The following is a 14,992-nucleotide window of genomic DNA, read 5'->3' as shown; positions in this document are numbered from 1 at the left end:
CAAGTATTTCTGCAGGGAGGGTTTACATGCAGTAAGTGTGTAAGAGATGCACAAGTATTTCTGCAGGGAGGGTTTACATGCAGTAAGTGTGTAAGCGATGCACAGTTTTTCTAGATTAATTTACCCACTGATCATTTTTCAAAAGAGCACCAGCATCTCAAATTTAGATCTTTCTGCAAGATGTTAAGGAGTAAAAAGGACTAGAAATCTATGGGGCGTCTAGAAAACCACAGCCAGTAAGTGTGCAGCTGGTCTCTGTGGGCCCTCAGCTCCTACATCCAGTGGAAACTGTATCCTGGACCATGCTTCCTGAACGGGCCAGAGGGTTGTGGAGTTGAGGATTCTTTTCCAGCAGATCTCACAGGTTAGAAAAGGGATTCTGCTCCAGACAGATGGGGACAGGCTCGTCCATGAAGTCATTGCTTTTCCCTCTTGCGTTTCATAAAGTCTCTCCTGAGAGAGTCAGTTCGTGACATTTTTTAAACATCAAAAAGTGTTTCTCACTGATAATTCTGAAAGCATTCTGTATGCCCTTTTCTAGGCAAATTAAGGGGGAGAAACAGCATTGAGCTGCCACTGTATGGGCACGCTGTTTACTGTTCCCAGAAAGAGGTGTGATTCAGGTGAGTTCACAAAAACCATGAAGACGAAGGGGAGACAGATGAGGAGACAAGGGGGTCAGAGAAGATAAGAAGGAGGGAAGGAAGAAAGGAAAGAGGGGGAAGGAGAGGGACAGACTGAGGAGTGGGGGGGGATTTGATCTGAGCTCTCAAAAATACTTTGATTGGTTAGTGGGAAGAGTTCAACCTGAGCTTCAGGGTTTCAGGGTCCCACACTCATGTCTTATCTTTAGGCACAGAAGGGGGTTTTCATTCATTTTCCCTTTCCCCAAATCCTGTTGTCTGTGGAAATTTGAATGGATCTTGTAGTTTCTATTGTGACCTTTCCCTGTGAGTCCTGCTGGTTAGAAATGGCTCAGCGCTGGGTTCTTGGGAAGTGCCTGCCTGCAGGGGTGAAGAAATGCTCATTTCTCTGAAGGTTACCTGGACTGAGTGGCAAGACAAGTAATTGGAGAAAACAATCACACAGTCCAAAGAGATTACCCACAATTCCAAAGTTATCCAGAAACTTCTTTGACCTTATTCTGTAGTAGAGAAGAAAAGGAGAATTGTAGACAAACTTAAGGGGCCTAAATGATGACCAAGCAAACAAGTCCTAGAGACAGTCTTCAGAATTTGGGGGAGCCCCAAGAACAGACAGTACCTTCTGAAAGTCTGCCTGGGAGTGGGGAGACTCTCCAGCTGACTGTACCCAGCTAGACAGGGAGCTTCGGGATGGAGGGGACACACTTGTGTTCCTTTTCAATCTTCTCAGTGCAGATTAGGAAATTCCAGGAAGAGCCTCCCCTCACTTGGTAGGGAGAAGAATAAGGCCTAGCTAGCTTGCTCTTAAGGCATTTTCATTTCTTTTAGATCAAATTATGCAGCATGGGGGACGGAATGACATATTCAGGAGATGTCACTCTCTGAGCCCCAGCATTACCAAACAAAGCAGATCATTACCAGGACCCTTTTCTTGGCAGTACAGAAGATAATTTTGGGATGTCATTTGGATGATGTGTAGATATGGAAATCAGTAGAGATTCCGTAAGAATTGGTGCTGTAAATGGAGGTGGAGTTTTTCTTTTGTCTCAGCTGCCTGGTCCCAAATAATCACACAAATGCTTATATTAATTTTAGAATGTTTGGCCTATAGCTTGAACTTACTACTAATTAGCTCTTACAGCTTAAATCAATCCATTTCTATTGCTACATTTTGCCATGTGACTTTGTGTCTTTACCTGTTCTCTAGCACATCTTGTTCCTCTAGCAGCTTGCTTGCATCTCCCCAACTCCACCCTTCTTCATCCAAGTCCTCAGTTTGATTGTTCCACCTAACCTTATTCTGCCTTGCCATAGGTCAAGCAGCTTTTATTATTAACCAATGGGAATAGTACATATTCACAGTGTACAGAAAGGTCATCCCTCAGCATCTCCCCCTTTCTGTCTAATCAAAAAAAAAGGTCTTAACTTTAACATACTAAAATTACATATAACAAAACAGCTATCAAACAAGAACTACAGTTATAATATCCAGTCAATATATATTTGACAAAATCAGGGAAAACATCCAAGTATCCATTTTATCTTGGTGAGTTCAAAGTTTTCTATTTAATTTACCCTTTTATCATAACTAAGAAAAACTGTAACTATTGATTAGGGGCACTGTTAATCTGATCTTTTATGGGGCTTCCTGCGTGATAGATTCATCTCAGCCAGCATTCCTGAAGCTGTTGTGGATGTTGGATTATCTGGACCATTGCTTCAGGAGGTCTTGTTTTATCAAACCATATTAGCCAATAAGAAATTCACAGCTTTCTGTCCTCTATGGAAACAAACATAGAACCTCTTTTCCAAAGCAATCTTTAGACCCAAATTTTGAAGTCAAGATGCCTTTAAAATACATATGTTGGTTTAGCTTAGCAGCCCATACAATGAAATGTCTCTCTGTACTTAGCTAAATCACAGTCAAAAAATTTAAAGAAAACACAATAATATACATGATCCAACTCTATTTATTTTCCATCTTTATGTGGCTTATTTTTCTTTATTCCTTTAATCTATGACTGTCTATGCTCTGTCTCTTTAAAAACTTCACTTTTTTAAAACCATTTATGTTTTTATAACTATTTCTTTTTTTCTCCCAAGCATTTAGAGGTCTTTTTTTTTAATCTGAATCTGTCTTTATTGTGCATCTGTAATTATTTTTGACTAGGAGTGCTTTTTTTTTTAATGCTAAGCAGACATAACTAGGACCAACTTTGTGGCCCTGCTTGTTGGCTCTGCCCAGTCCAACAAAGCAGAGCCATATTCACTGCCTCTGAGAGCCATGCACACTGCTCCAGCTCCAGGGTCACAGTCTATGTCATCATTAAGCAATTTGTAACACACTGCTCACAGACCCCATTGAAGTGTTTGACTTACTGAAAGAACCAGAGCTGTTTGTGCAACTAGCATGAACCAGGAAGCCCTTCCCTAAGTAAGCCATGCAGCTTTTGCTGCCAGTGCTGAGTCAGGAAGACCTCTCTTAAAGGAGCTGTTCAGGCACATCCCATGAGCATCACAATGTCCTCCTGCGCCAACCTGCACCAATGACTGGTCCTCACGGATGAGGTTGCTCTCATTCTGACTCGGGTATCTTTGAGAAACTCCAAAGGGGTCCAGCCACAGGAAAGGGCGTGGCTTTCTGATGCATGGAAGCATCTTCCCAAACAAAGGAGCATTTGCCTTGAGTCCTGAAGAGAAGTAATTTAAGTGGTAAATAGGCAAAGACAGAAAATAGGATCTGTAATGAAGGACACTGTGGAAGTGGATGATCAGGAACTAAAAGTGCAGGGCTAGCTGGGCAAGGCAAGGGCGTTTCCCTGTGGGAGTGGGGAATGAAGTGTAATGGCGGTACGTGATGAGAAATGAAGGTGTCATGAAGGTTGGTTGAGTCAACTGGCCTATCATAACTCAACAGGGTAGTCAGTGTGGCACTGCAGGTTTCTGAGTTGCACAGCATCATGACTTGGTGTCATTGCGCATGTTCTTCCACCTCTGGCCTTGCCTCTTCCCTTCAGATTATCTGGTACAAATGAGAACCACCGCCTTTTTACAGATCCCGCCTCCATGACCTAGGTGATTGGTCTAAGTTTAGATACTTGATTTGGGCATCGACCTGCACAGTCAGTGGAAGAACTGCTCTCCTAGATGGCAACCCAATGAAGCAGTGCCTGGACTGTGACAGTTAGAGCCTTGTTGTCCCTCTTTGCCATCTGGTCTTCATACAGTGACCAACTTGTTCCCCACTTTAGCACTAAATATCTAGCACCCTCTCTCTCTTTCTCTCTCTCTCTCTCTCTCTCTCTCTCTCTCTCTCTCTCTCTTTCTCTCTCACACACACAGAAAGAGAGAGAGTGTAGTATATGTTTTTCCGTGACAAATAATGAGATCCTATAACTGCATTAGTTCTTAAGCAGTTCAGGAAGATACCATTAAAGTGTGTGTGTATGTGTGTGTGTGTGTGAGAGAGAGAGAGATACAGAGACAGAGACACAGAGGGAGTTAGCTATAATAGTAAAGACATTCACAAAGTTTAACTATATGTGTGTGCTTTTAACTGTTTATTTCATTTTATGCGTGGCTGGGTGGCTGCAAATGTCTATATACCATATGCATGCAGTACCTCTGGAGGCCATAAGAGGGCATCAGGTCTCCTGAGACCAATGCTCCAGTCCCATGTGTGCACTTTATGTTAGAAAAAAGAAAACAAAAAACAAAACAAAAAAAAACCCACTTACCTTTGTAGTGGTGTGAATGAGAATGGCTCCCATAGGCTCACACATCTGAATATGTGGTCCCACAGTTAGTGAACCAACTTGGAAAGATTAAAGAGTTTGGTCTTCTTCAGGGAAGTGTCATTGGGATGAGCTTTGAGGTTTCAAAAGCCCACATCATTCCCAGTTAGCTCTCTCTGCCTCCTGCTGTGGCTAGGATGTAAGCTCTCAGCTACTGCTCCAGCACTATGCCTGCCTGCCTGCCTGCCTGCCTGCCTGCCATAGTGTTCCTGGCCATGATGGCAGTGGACTCACCCTCTGAAATATAAACCTCCAACAAATTCTTTCCTCTATCTTTCCTCTATAAGTTGCCTTGGCCATGGTGTCTCTTCACATCAGCAATGTAACTAAGTACCTGATTTGATTTTCCAGTATTTATACCCCACCATCAAATCCCATCTGGAGCCATGGATAGAAATCTAGACTACAACATACGGAGGTGTCCAGCAGTGCTTACTGCCCCACGCTAAATCTAGGATACTTGGAAACTCAGTCCTAAATGGGATGTCTTCATTAAACCTCTCCCTGTTGTCGGTTAAGGGAGCTGTGTGGAAGAGAAGGGGATGGAGATACTAAGGAAACAAAGCCTTCTAGACACAGCAGGTCTGACAAATAAATGAACTCACAAAGAATGTGGCAGCACACACAGGGTGTGCACAGGATCGAGTCACACAAGATCCCATTCTAGAAAGGGAAGTAGACAGGAGTTCCTACCCTTAGCCGAGAAACTATCTCCTACTGACAACCACTTGAAAAGGAAAAATTAGTTTTCTCCAATAGAATCTCACTGGGTATATTACCCACACTTAAACGTAGGCCCCACACCTAGCAGTAGATGGCCAAAAAGATGAACTCAGCAGTATTTCTGTAGACTTTTTGTCTCATGTCGTTTTGTGGGGGCATTGCTTGTTTGTATATTGTGGTTTCCAATTTTGCATTTTTATGGTGTGTGCGTATGTGTGTGTGTGTGTGTGTGTGTGTGTGTGTATGTGTGTGTGTGTGTGCGTGCTGTCTTCTTCTTGTGCTTTTTCTATTCATTTTTTTCTGGTTTGTGTGTTCCTTTGTCGTCTGTTTGGTTTCTAAAGAGAAAGAAAATGGAAAGAAAGGAGATGTGTAGTTGTGGAGGATCTGGGAGGAGCTGAGGGAGGGGAAACTGTGATCAGAATATATCATATGAAAACAATTTATTTTCAACGACAAAGACTCTAGGGATGGCAGGGATGGGGTCTGCAGCTTCCTGGTGGCAGGGATGGGGTGTGCAGCTTCCTGGTGGCAGGAATGGGGTGTGCAGCTCCCTGGTGGTAGGGATGGGGTGTGCAGCTCCCTGGTGGCAGGGGTGAAGCAGGCAGCTCCCTGGTGGCAGGGCTGGGGTGTGCAGCTCCCTGGTGGCAGGGGTGGGGTGTGCAGCTCCCTGGTGGCAGGGATGGGCTGTGCAGCTCCCTGACAGAGCGCTTGTCCTCTTGCCACCGCTGATAGACACTGAAGAGATAGAGGCACAGATGGACGAGCGCTTGCCAACATTCCCAAGTCACGGGGCCAGAACCTGAACCCAGGCAGTCTGGCTCTAGAAGCTGTGCTCTCAAGTACTGCGTGACATGTAAGAACTGTCCACACTTCCAAAGGGAACATCACATCTGCTGTCTCCACACCATCAGACAAGGTTCGTCGGGTCTTGTTCCCATAGTTCCTTCTCTACAGGAGGAAGAGCCCCATCATAGAGTCTTCAGACAGACTGGGAAATAAATAAATGCCCCGCAGGAATCCTGGTGAAGGTAAGAGATTCGGCTTCGAGGTCTGGGCGTGGAGTCAGAAGCAGTGTGGTGGGACTTCCCAGGGCAGACAGGAGGTGGCATCACAGGTTACCACCACTGCCACTCTGCTCCTGGCAGCCCAGGGCCCCTCGCCACTCTCCTTGTGTGACATCATCAGCAGACATGTGTAAAGGGAGCATCTCAGCCACATGCCAGTGTCACCGGGGATGTGGACAACTGAATGCCGGTTTCTGCTTTGGGGAGGCAATAGCCCAAACCTGAGACCTTTCAGTGTAGATTGATTTTTAGAACATACTGAGAACAAGAAAGCCATACATTGTTACTTATGTTTGTCCTAAATTAGGAACAATTGAAATGAACGTATATCAGTGAGTTGTGGTACATTCATATTAGTAAATAGTATGTAGCAATGAAGTGAAATTGCCTATGTCAAATGTATTAGTGAAACATGAGTGAATCTTGCAAATATTTTGCCAAGAATAAAAGCCCAACAATAAATAGCACACAGTCTTCATCTGTTTCATAAAGAGGCTTCTTTGACAAGTGGAGAGAGCAGCTTTTGTAGCAGAGAGAAGCTGTTTCAGATAACTTCAACTGTTCAAAATGCAGACAATATGAAGCTGCGGGGTGCCCAGCCCCAACTTATACACCTACAGTGCAACCCATTACATTTTAATTTGAGCAGTTATATGTATGCATATGTGCATGTATGTATGCATGTGCTTTTATTTTATGTGTATGAGTGTTTTGGCTGCATGTATGTGCATGAGCTACATGTGTATACTGTTCAAGGAAACCTGACAGGCAATCAGATCCCCTGGAACTACAGTTACAAATAGCTGTGAGCCACGTGGTGGTGGTGTATGCCTTTAATCCCAACATTTAGAAGGTAGAGGCAGGAAGATTTCTGAGTTCTGAGTTTGAGGCCAGTCTGCTTTACAGAGCAAGTTCCAGGATAGCCAGGGCTACACAGAGAAACCTTGTCTTAAGAAAACAAAAAAAAATCTTTACTTCCCACTACGCTGGCAGTACTCTGCAAAAAGGGAGACATGCATCCTTCATTACGTGTTGGAAGCCTACTGAGAGCAAACATAAGGCAGTGAGCTACTGCATGGTCGCTAGGAACTGAACACATGTCTTCTGAAGAGCAGCAAATTCTTTTAACCATTGCACCATCTCTCCAGCCACACTCAAGGAGTTTTTAAAGTTCATTGGCAATCATAGAACTTAGACCATAAAAATAAGGAATTTGACTTTGGACGTGAATGCTTCAAAGGAGAAGGTAGAGACAAGAGTTTCCTAACTCCATATTATCACAACTCCAAGCCTCACATTGAGTTGTGGTATAAATGTAATCCCGTTTTGGGTGCAAATTCAATTGCCCAAACAATATCGGAATTAGTAAAACTTGGCTTACTCTAGGTTGAATCTCCACCAAGCATTGTGGAAGTATAGAAATGAAAAGGCTATTGGGGTAAAGGAGAAATGTCATCACTGAAGTTATTAAAAACTGATGGGAACAGTCTTCCAGTCAACAAAGACCAGGGAGCACAACATCTGAACTGAAAATCTGAGACTGAAGTCATCAGTGGACTCAGGCCAGCGGAAAGGCGAAAGGTCAGAGGGCAGAAATTCACTCCCCTAGGCACTTGTCTTTTTATTCCAATAGAAAGTTCATGACATTTGCTAATTCTACAAAGACCCTATGAAAGGGTATTGAATTGCACGCCATTTTTATATTAGGGGAATATTTATGACAAAGAGTTTACAAAGGGTTTAGGAATCTAATGTTCTGGTTATATTTCATTGTGTACACTCAAGAAAAAGTTAGTCAATGTATGGCCATGTTACCATTTCTTTCAGGGCATGGATGTCAGGGTCACAGCCAGTGTGCCATGCAGGGTTCCCTGAGGATGCAGGATCAACAGCCACTGTTAGACCTTGGCAAAGAGAGGTCCTGGGGATAAGGGTCCATGTTAATCTTCAGCAAGGTTTCCCAGCTCAGTTGTCTAAATTTTTTTGTCTTAACTCCAGAGTACCTGAAGATAAGAATTTAGACTTTTGCTCCTCTCCTTTCCCTTTCCAGAAACCATGGATTGCAAATTAAAGCAACAACAACAACAAAATAAAACCCCAGAGACAAGAATGTCTTCCCCTGAGTTGTTGGTAAAGGATACCCCAGAAACCCCCTAAGCCAGTGGTTCTTAACTTGTGGGTTGTGACCCCTTTGGGAATCAAAGGACCCTTTCACAAAGGTCACTTAAGACCATTGGAAAATGCAGGTATTTGCATTCTGATTTATGACAGTAGCAAAACTACAGTCTTAATACAGCAATGAAAATAACTTTACGCTCAAGGGTCACTATAAGCAAGGAACTGTATTAAAGGGTCATGGCATCAGGAAGGTTGAGAGCCACTGCCCTGGACAATGCAAGCTCTTGCCATTACTCTTGAGTGCCCACCAGCACTTGACGGTAAGACCCTATCGCTGAAGACATCAGATACACTGCTCCTGGGGCACAGAGAAGCGGGTATTGACCGGGAGGATTCCTCTTTGCTGGCTAGCTTTCATACTGATGGAAGGGAGGGGAGTCACCAACAGTGTCACCCAACGGTGAACCCTAAGAACTGAGTAATAAGTGACATGGATACAATAACGGCACCAGTGCCATGAGGGCAGCCAGCTGGGTTTTGTGTTGTACTTAGGGCCTACTTTATAGGAAGAACCACCTCTTTGGTACCACAGATCAGGTCATGAACCCGTGGTTAGGAAGCTCACCAGTCCCAGGGGTGAGCTTACTGCCATCATTGTTCTAGATGGACCTAGTATCAAACTGACCTCTAAATTTGCATCTCCATACCAATAAATTAGTGCAGCTCTCGAACAGCGCAGAGAAGTTTCCTTACACAGTGGGCAGTGGCTAATCAAGAAACTCACAATTGCTCAAAGTACAGAGAATAAATGGCAGCGGAGTGCTCAGCTACAAACAGAATGGCTATAGCAAACCCTCCTCCTGAAGAGCCAAGAACTAGCTAAGAAAGGGAGCCACAGAGAGACCGAAGAGCCAGAGGCCAGGAAAGACCAAAGCAAATTAGCGTCTTCTAGACCCAGCAAGGCCACTGTACTTAGGAGCTCATGGTAGCTGTGGGCTGCACACGCTCAAGTCAGGTGACATTCTAGCATGGGGTGAGGGGTATGTGAGCCCCCAGTCAACTGAGAAACTATGAACAGCTGATGGCTTCATGGCAAGAGAGAGGTGGTTTTCTTTATGGGTCCTGGTTGGTTGATCATTCCCCAGTAGACGGCCCAGGACCAGAACATCACAAATTAGAGTATATTTTTTTATAATTTTAAAAAATTAAAGAAAGCAGACACAAATTAAGGTGAATCTAAGAGGGGTTTGGGTAAATATAGTCAAAATACATTGTAAGAAATGAATGAAAGTATTGTTAAATATACCTCCAGCAAGAGAATAAAAGTAAATACCTACCAAACTTGGTTACATTAGTATATTAGGCCCCCAAATCGGTGTATTGATACCAACTAGATAATTAAACTTCTAGTCTCCTCATTCACTTGAAAGGGGAGTTCTGAAAATACTGCTTCTGACATGCTACCCAGGAAAGATGAGGCATGGAACTTTTATGGGTGTAAGGCAGAATTGTATGGCTGTAGAAGACAAACCCAGATGGATATCTCAGTCGGGAATCTAAGGACAAAGAACAAGACAGAGAAAAGCATTCTAGAAAATGTTGTTTGAGTAAAATCGCACCAAAATGGATCCAGTTGGGCTATGAAAGCACCACACCCAAAGCTGTGTGCCCTGCCTTCTGTACGTTCTAGAGATGGTCGTGGTGCTAGTGTGCAACATCACTCTCACACATGAAAGCCAAGCAGGTCCACAGAGGGGCTCTGTTGTTCATCTGAAGCAAGACTAACAATTCTTTGAGTTTGCTCTTTGAACTGGACCTCAGATTCCAAGGAAAAGGTGTCTACTGATTCCGTATCTGTACATACAGATAATTGATGAGGTTGATAAGTAACAAGTCTGTTAATTATTTATTATTGTTATCATTATCACCACTACTATCATTATTATCCCACTGACCTCATTGGGTTTATAAAGATTGAACTTCTGTGAGCTTTCACTACAGGGCATGTAGTAGCCACCACTATTCTACCCACAACCACACATCCTAGCCCAAATTCCAAGAAATCCAATCTTGAAAGATTTCTCCTAAACTCCATCTTCAGTCCTGCCGCCCTCACTCGGATTCTTTACCGATCTGATGATAATGGGCAATAAACTGTTTCCCATGAGACAGAGTCATTCAAAACAAGCTCCATTTCCTGGGAAGGGCCATCTGACACTGCCCAGCGCTGCCCTTTGAAACCAGGAGCACTGGCAGGCAGTCGGCACCTGGAGTGAGTTTCACTTTCTCTTGCAGGAGTCAAGAGCCTTATTTCATTCAAATGGCAGTCCTGTACTCCAGTGCTAGGATGAGATGAGAATACGGCCCGCAACGCACGCTCATTACAGAATGGTGGTCTCTGTGTAACAGCCGTCACTGGGTCTCCACCTAGTCCATAAATTCTGTGATATTTAATTAAGAAGGCAGTGAGAACTGGAGAGATGGGGGCGGGGAGACGCTCTGAGAAGTAACATGTTGGCACTATGCCACACACACACACACACACACACACACACACACACTCCCCTTTGTTTGCCTGGGTGTATGAGGCTATGTGACTCTGACGGTGACAGCTCCTGCCACAACCACTGTTAATGACAAAACAGTCTCCTGACAGGAGAAAAGAGGACCTCTTATTTGTATTTAATTTCAGATACAAACTGGTAAGCTCCAAGACTGTGGTGACAAGGAATCTGGTTTTCAGATTGCCTCTATGGAAAACAAAATGTCTTAATGGTGTCATAAACTGATTTTAGCTAGTGTTCAGGGAAATCTGAACGATTTCTCTATGTGGTTTGAGTATATCCCTCTGAAATGTGTGTGTTGGCATATGCACCCCAGACAATGGAACTGAAAGGCGGGTCTTTAGGGAGTAAGTCATGAAAGTTCCTTCTTGCACTTTTGGCCCATCCTCCATGTGATGACCCAGAATCCACGTCTGTTAGAGGACACAGCAACAAGGTACGCATTCCTGGGAACAGAGAGCAGTGTCCACCAACCCCCACCCCCACCAGACACCAAACCCACCAGCACCTTTACTTTGGATGCCCCAGGTTCCCGATTGGGGAGAATGCATTCTGTTTGGAATCTCTTCCGTCTGTGTGCTTTGTTGTAGCAGCAGGAATGAATGCAGCTACATCCTAACTAGCAATTATCCCACCTACAACCCTGTTTCTTCTGCTAAAAACTTGAATTTCATCTCTTGGTTTTCTGTCTTTATTCACTATAGTGCTACCATAGCTTGTCAGGTTGTTGTGTGAATAAGGTTAAAATATTACATGACGTCTTTCTTTCTGTCTGGGTTTTTTTTTTTTTTTTAGATGAGGTTTCATGTACCCCAGGATAATTTTGACCTTTGGATCAAACTCTGGGGTTACAGATACACACCATCATGCCCTGCAGGAGAGAGCTATTCTCTCTCTTTCTCTACCTGTCTCATGTATGTGTTGCATGCAAGTATTGTATGCACGTATGTGAAAATATGTTCAAATGTAGTTGGCTCTTTGCGTACATGTGGAAGTTTATTTTGGTGTCTTCTTCTATTGCTCTCCTCCCTATTTTTGAGACCTGATCATTCACTGGAGCGGGAACTTGCTGTTTGGGCTCTTCTGGCTGTCCAGCAAACTGCAAGGGTCCGTCTGTCTCCATGTCCCATGCTGCGGTTACATATGAGTGTGGCTGTGCTGTGTGATAGTTTTCCATGTGTCAGTTTGCTTTTGTCAACTTGACATAAACTAGAGTTGTCAGGTACTAGGGTACCTCAGACGATGAATTGCTACCACAGGAGTTGCCCATGATCATATCTGTGGGACATTTTCTTGCTTAATGACTGGTGTGAGGGTTTAACCCATGGAGGTGCCACCCCTGGGCAGGTAGTCCCAAATTATATAAGAAAGCAAGCTAAGGAAGCAATGAAGGGAAAGTCAGTAATCAGCACCCGTCCTTGTCTCTGCTTCCATTCCCGCCTCCAGGTTCCTGCTCTGGCCTCTCTAGATGACGGGCTGTGACCTGTAAACTGAAACACACCCCGTCTTCCCCAGGGTGGCTTTGGTTGGTCTTTTATCACAGCGACAGAAAGCAAAGTAGGACAGCATGGAAGGGGACCGGAACTCACGTTTGTGCAGCCAGGTTTTTACCCACTGAGCCTTCTCCGCAACACAGGGATATACTTTCTTAAGAATAACAAGTAATATTGAAACTGCTTTGATGCCAAGATGTGGGCAAAACAGGCTTAGGAACTTCGTAGAAATGCAATATTAATTTTTCTATAATAGCATAGTAACATTACCCCTAGGGCATTTGCCAGTCTAAATTGCTAATATACCAAGAAAGAAGAGAACTAAGTCCTTTATCAAAGGCATTTCTTTGGTCATCTTTGATCTGGACCAACAGGTCAATGGGACCTTTCTTAAGCCACACCCAGCTCTAAACAATGAACTGTTCCCAGCTCATCCTTAGGCCTGTGCCACTGGAATTTTTGTTAAAGCAATTGGAGCCAGCAACACTTATCTTTAGCAGAGTTTTATTTCAGAAACTGTCAACATGTGGCCATATGTCATCTTATAGGGACGACATTTAGGAAGCCATTTAAAAGAGGTTCTCAAGGCATTTGCTCTCATTTCAATGATGATCTTTGAAATGGGAAAATTCAAGGACAATGTAGCAACTTTGACACTGTATCAAATATGAACATTACTATGTTTGCTAAAATTTAAAGAATATTCCTTTATTCTGAATTTCTGTCTTTCCTATTTTAGGAACTGAGATCATTTAGCATAAAACGCTAGTGATCATAGATATAGCAAGATTTAAGATAGACTCAGTTTAAAATGAAGACTTGGCAGCTCCAGTCCTCTTCTGCTTTTTAACCTACATTAGAAAACAAAAGAACAGATCAAAAAGCAACAATAATCTACGTCTGTCAGCCTGTCTTCTTGTCCTGGCAGGAGCCATACTACACTCATCTTTGTCCTGATTTCCCAGTAGTGTCTCATACTTTGCAGGCACCAGATTCTCAATAAATGCTTATCTTGGTGCCTATGAAGCAGCCTCCATCCATAATGTAAATATCTTCGAGGGAAAGATAGCAGTCCATTTCTCACGGCAACAATGTGTTTTGAGATTTGGTTATGACAGTAACTAACCCCACCCCAGAAATAAAAAGGAGTTCAAAAGTGATGTGGAGCCTACTGAGAGTTTTAAATTGCATAACAGAGTAAGGATGGCTCCGTTTTCTGAAGCATGAAGCTGGCACCTACAGAGGGTAGGGTAACTAATTCCGGATTACACCAGAGTGGAATGAAAGGGTAATGATCGTTTAGCAGAGACTCAAAATACTTCATATTTGTGTTAGCACATATTACTCATGATTGGGTTGAGAAACACCTAGAAGATTTGCAAAACACACTTCAAGGTTTGTTGATGGGGGTGCTTCCAGGGATGCTTAGCTAAGAGGAAGACCTGCTCTGAATGTGGCTGGCACCATTCACCACTCTGCGGGCCCAGACAGAGCAAAAAAGGAAAGAGAGAGGAAGCTAGCAATGCAGTAATATATCTATCTCTACCTCAGGCTACTCGCCCTGCTATCCATGATACCATATCTCACCTCAGGCCCAGAAACGTGAAGTCGGCTGCCTGAAATCTCAGCAACCATGAGTCAAAGGACATCTTTTCTCTTCTACAGTTGCAGGTTTGTGTCACAGTGGAGGAGCAACTGACACATGGCCAAAAGGTTTGGGTCACAGTGGAGGAGTGATTGACACACGACCTAAAGTTTTAGCATGTTCCCAGAGATCTATTGAGACATCAGTCTAAACTACTAGTGCACTTAAACCCAGTGCTCTCCCTTCTTTAAACCAGAAGGCTTGGCCTTCAAAGCAATGTCATCATGTTTATCAGATGGATTTGACCCAATGGCTTTGTCAAAGTTATTAGTTTATATTACTTTAAGGAGCCACATGAGTCACCGGTTAAGTATAAATTATCACATATGATATGATTCATTTAACTACGAATAACAATAGCATTACAATAACTTAAGAAAGTCTAAGAGTTTGGACATTATAATTGGAACTGAGAGACAGCCAAATTCTTTAGTATACAAAGATTTGGAGGAAGGGACAGACTGGTAGACAAACAATAGCAGATAGATCATTCCAACACCTAAAATATTGCCATATTTTAGGAACCTACTGTCTTACACATATTTTAATACTGAATCATATCCCAGCCAAAGTTATATATCTTTTAATATCTATAAAGAGCATATACATCTAAACAAAATTATGTCCTAATTAAAAAGTGGATAAGGGATTTGAATAAACCTTTCTACAAAGAAGTTATACAAATGCCAACAAAGAGCTAAAAAGATATTCAGCATTGTTATGCTATGAGGAAATACAAATCAAAACCACTATGAGATAATGATTTATATAATTAATATGGCTTTATTTTTTTCTATGGGAAAAAAATAGGGGGAACCACCATACAGTGCTAGTGGGAAGTGATATAGCTTCTTCTTTGATGGATCATGTTTTGACGTCATATCATCAAACCCAAGGTGACAAAGACTTCCTCCTGTGTCTTCTTCTAGCACTTTCATCATTTAATG

At 43.1% G+C, this 14,992-nt stretch overlaps 1 long non-coding RNA gene across 1 annotated transcript in view; it reads left to right on the top strand.

Annotated features, from left to right (window-relative positions):
• Window positions 1–14,065, top strand: part of LOC113457164 — a 17,587-nt gene extending 3,522 nt beyond the window's left edge. The window contains exons 2-4 of the long non-coding RNA XR_003377785.1: window positions 542–623; window positions 5,894–6,189; window positions 13,952–14,065. This is a non-coding gene — a long non-coding RNA (uncharacterized LOC113457164). The remainder of the gene's footprint in view (window positions 1–541; window positions 624–5,893; window positions 6,190–13,951) is intronic.
• The last annotated feature ends 927 nt before the right edge of the window (window positions 14,066–14,992 follow it).

This window comes from Microtus ochrogaster, chromosome 19 (assembly GCF_000317375.1).
Source record: "Microtus ochrogaster isolate Prairie Vole_2 chromosome 19, MicOch1.0, whole genome shotgun sequence".
Taxonomy (NCBI): domain Eukaryota; kingdom Metazoa; phylum Chordata; class Mammalia; order Rodentia; family Cricetidae; genus Microtus; species Microtus ochrogaster.
This window is presented reverse-complemented; position numbering and strand designations above follow the sequence as displayed.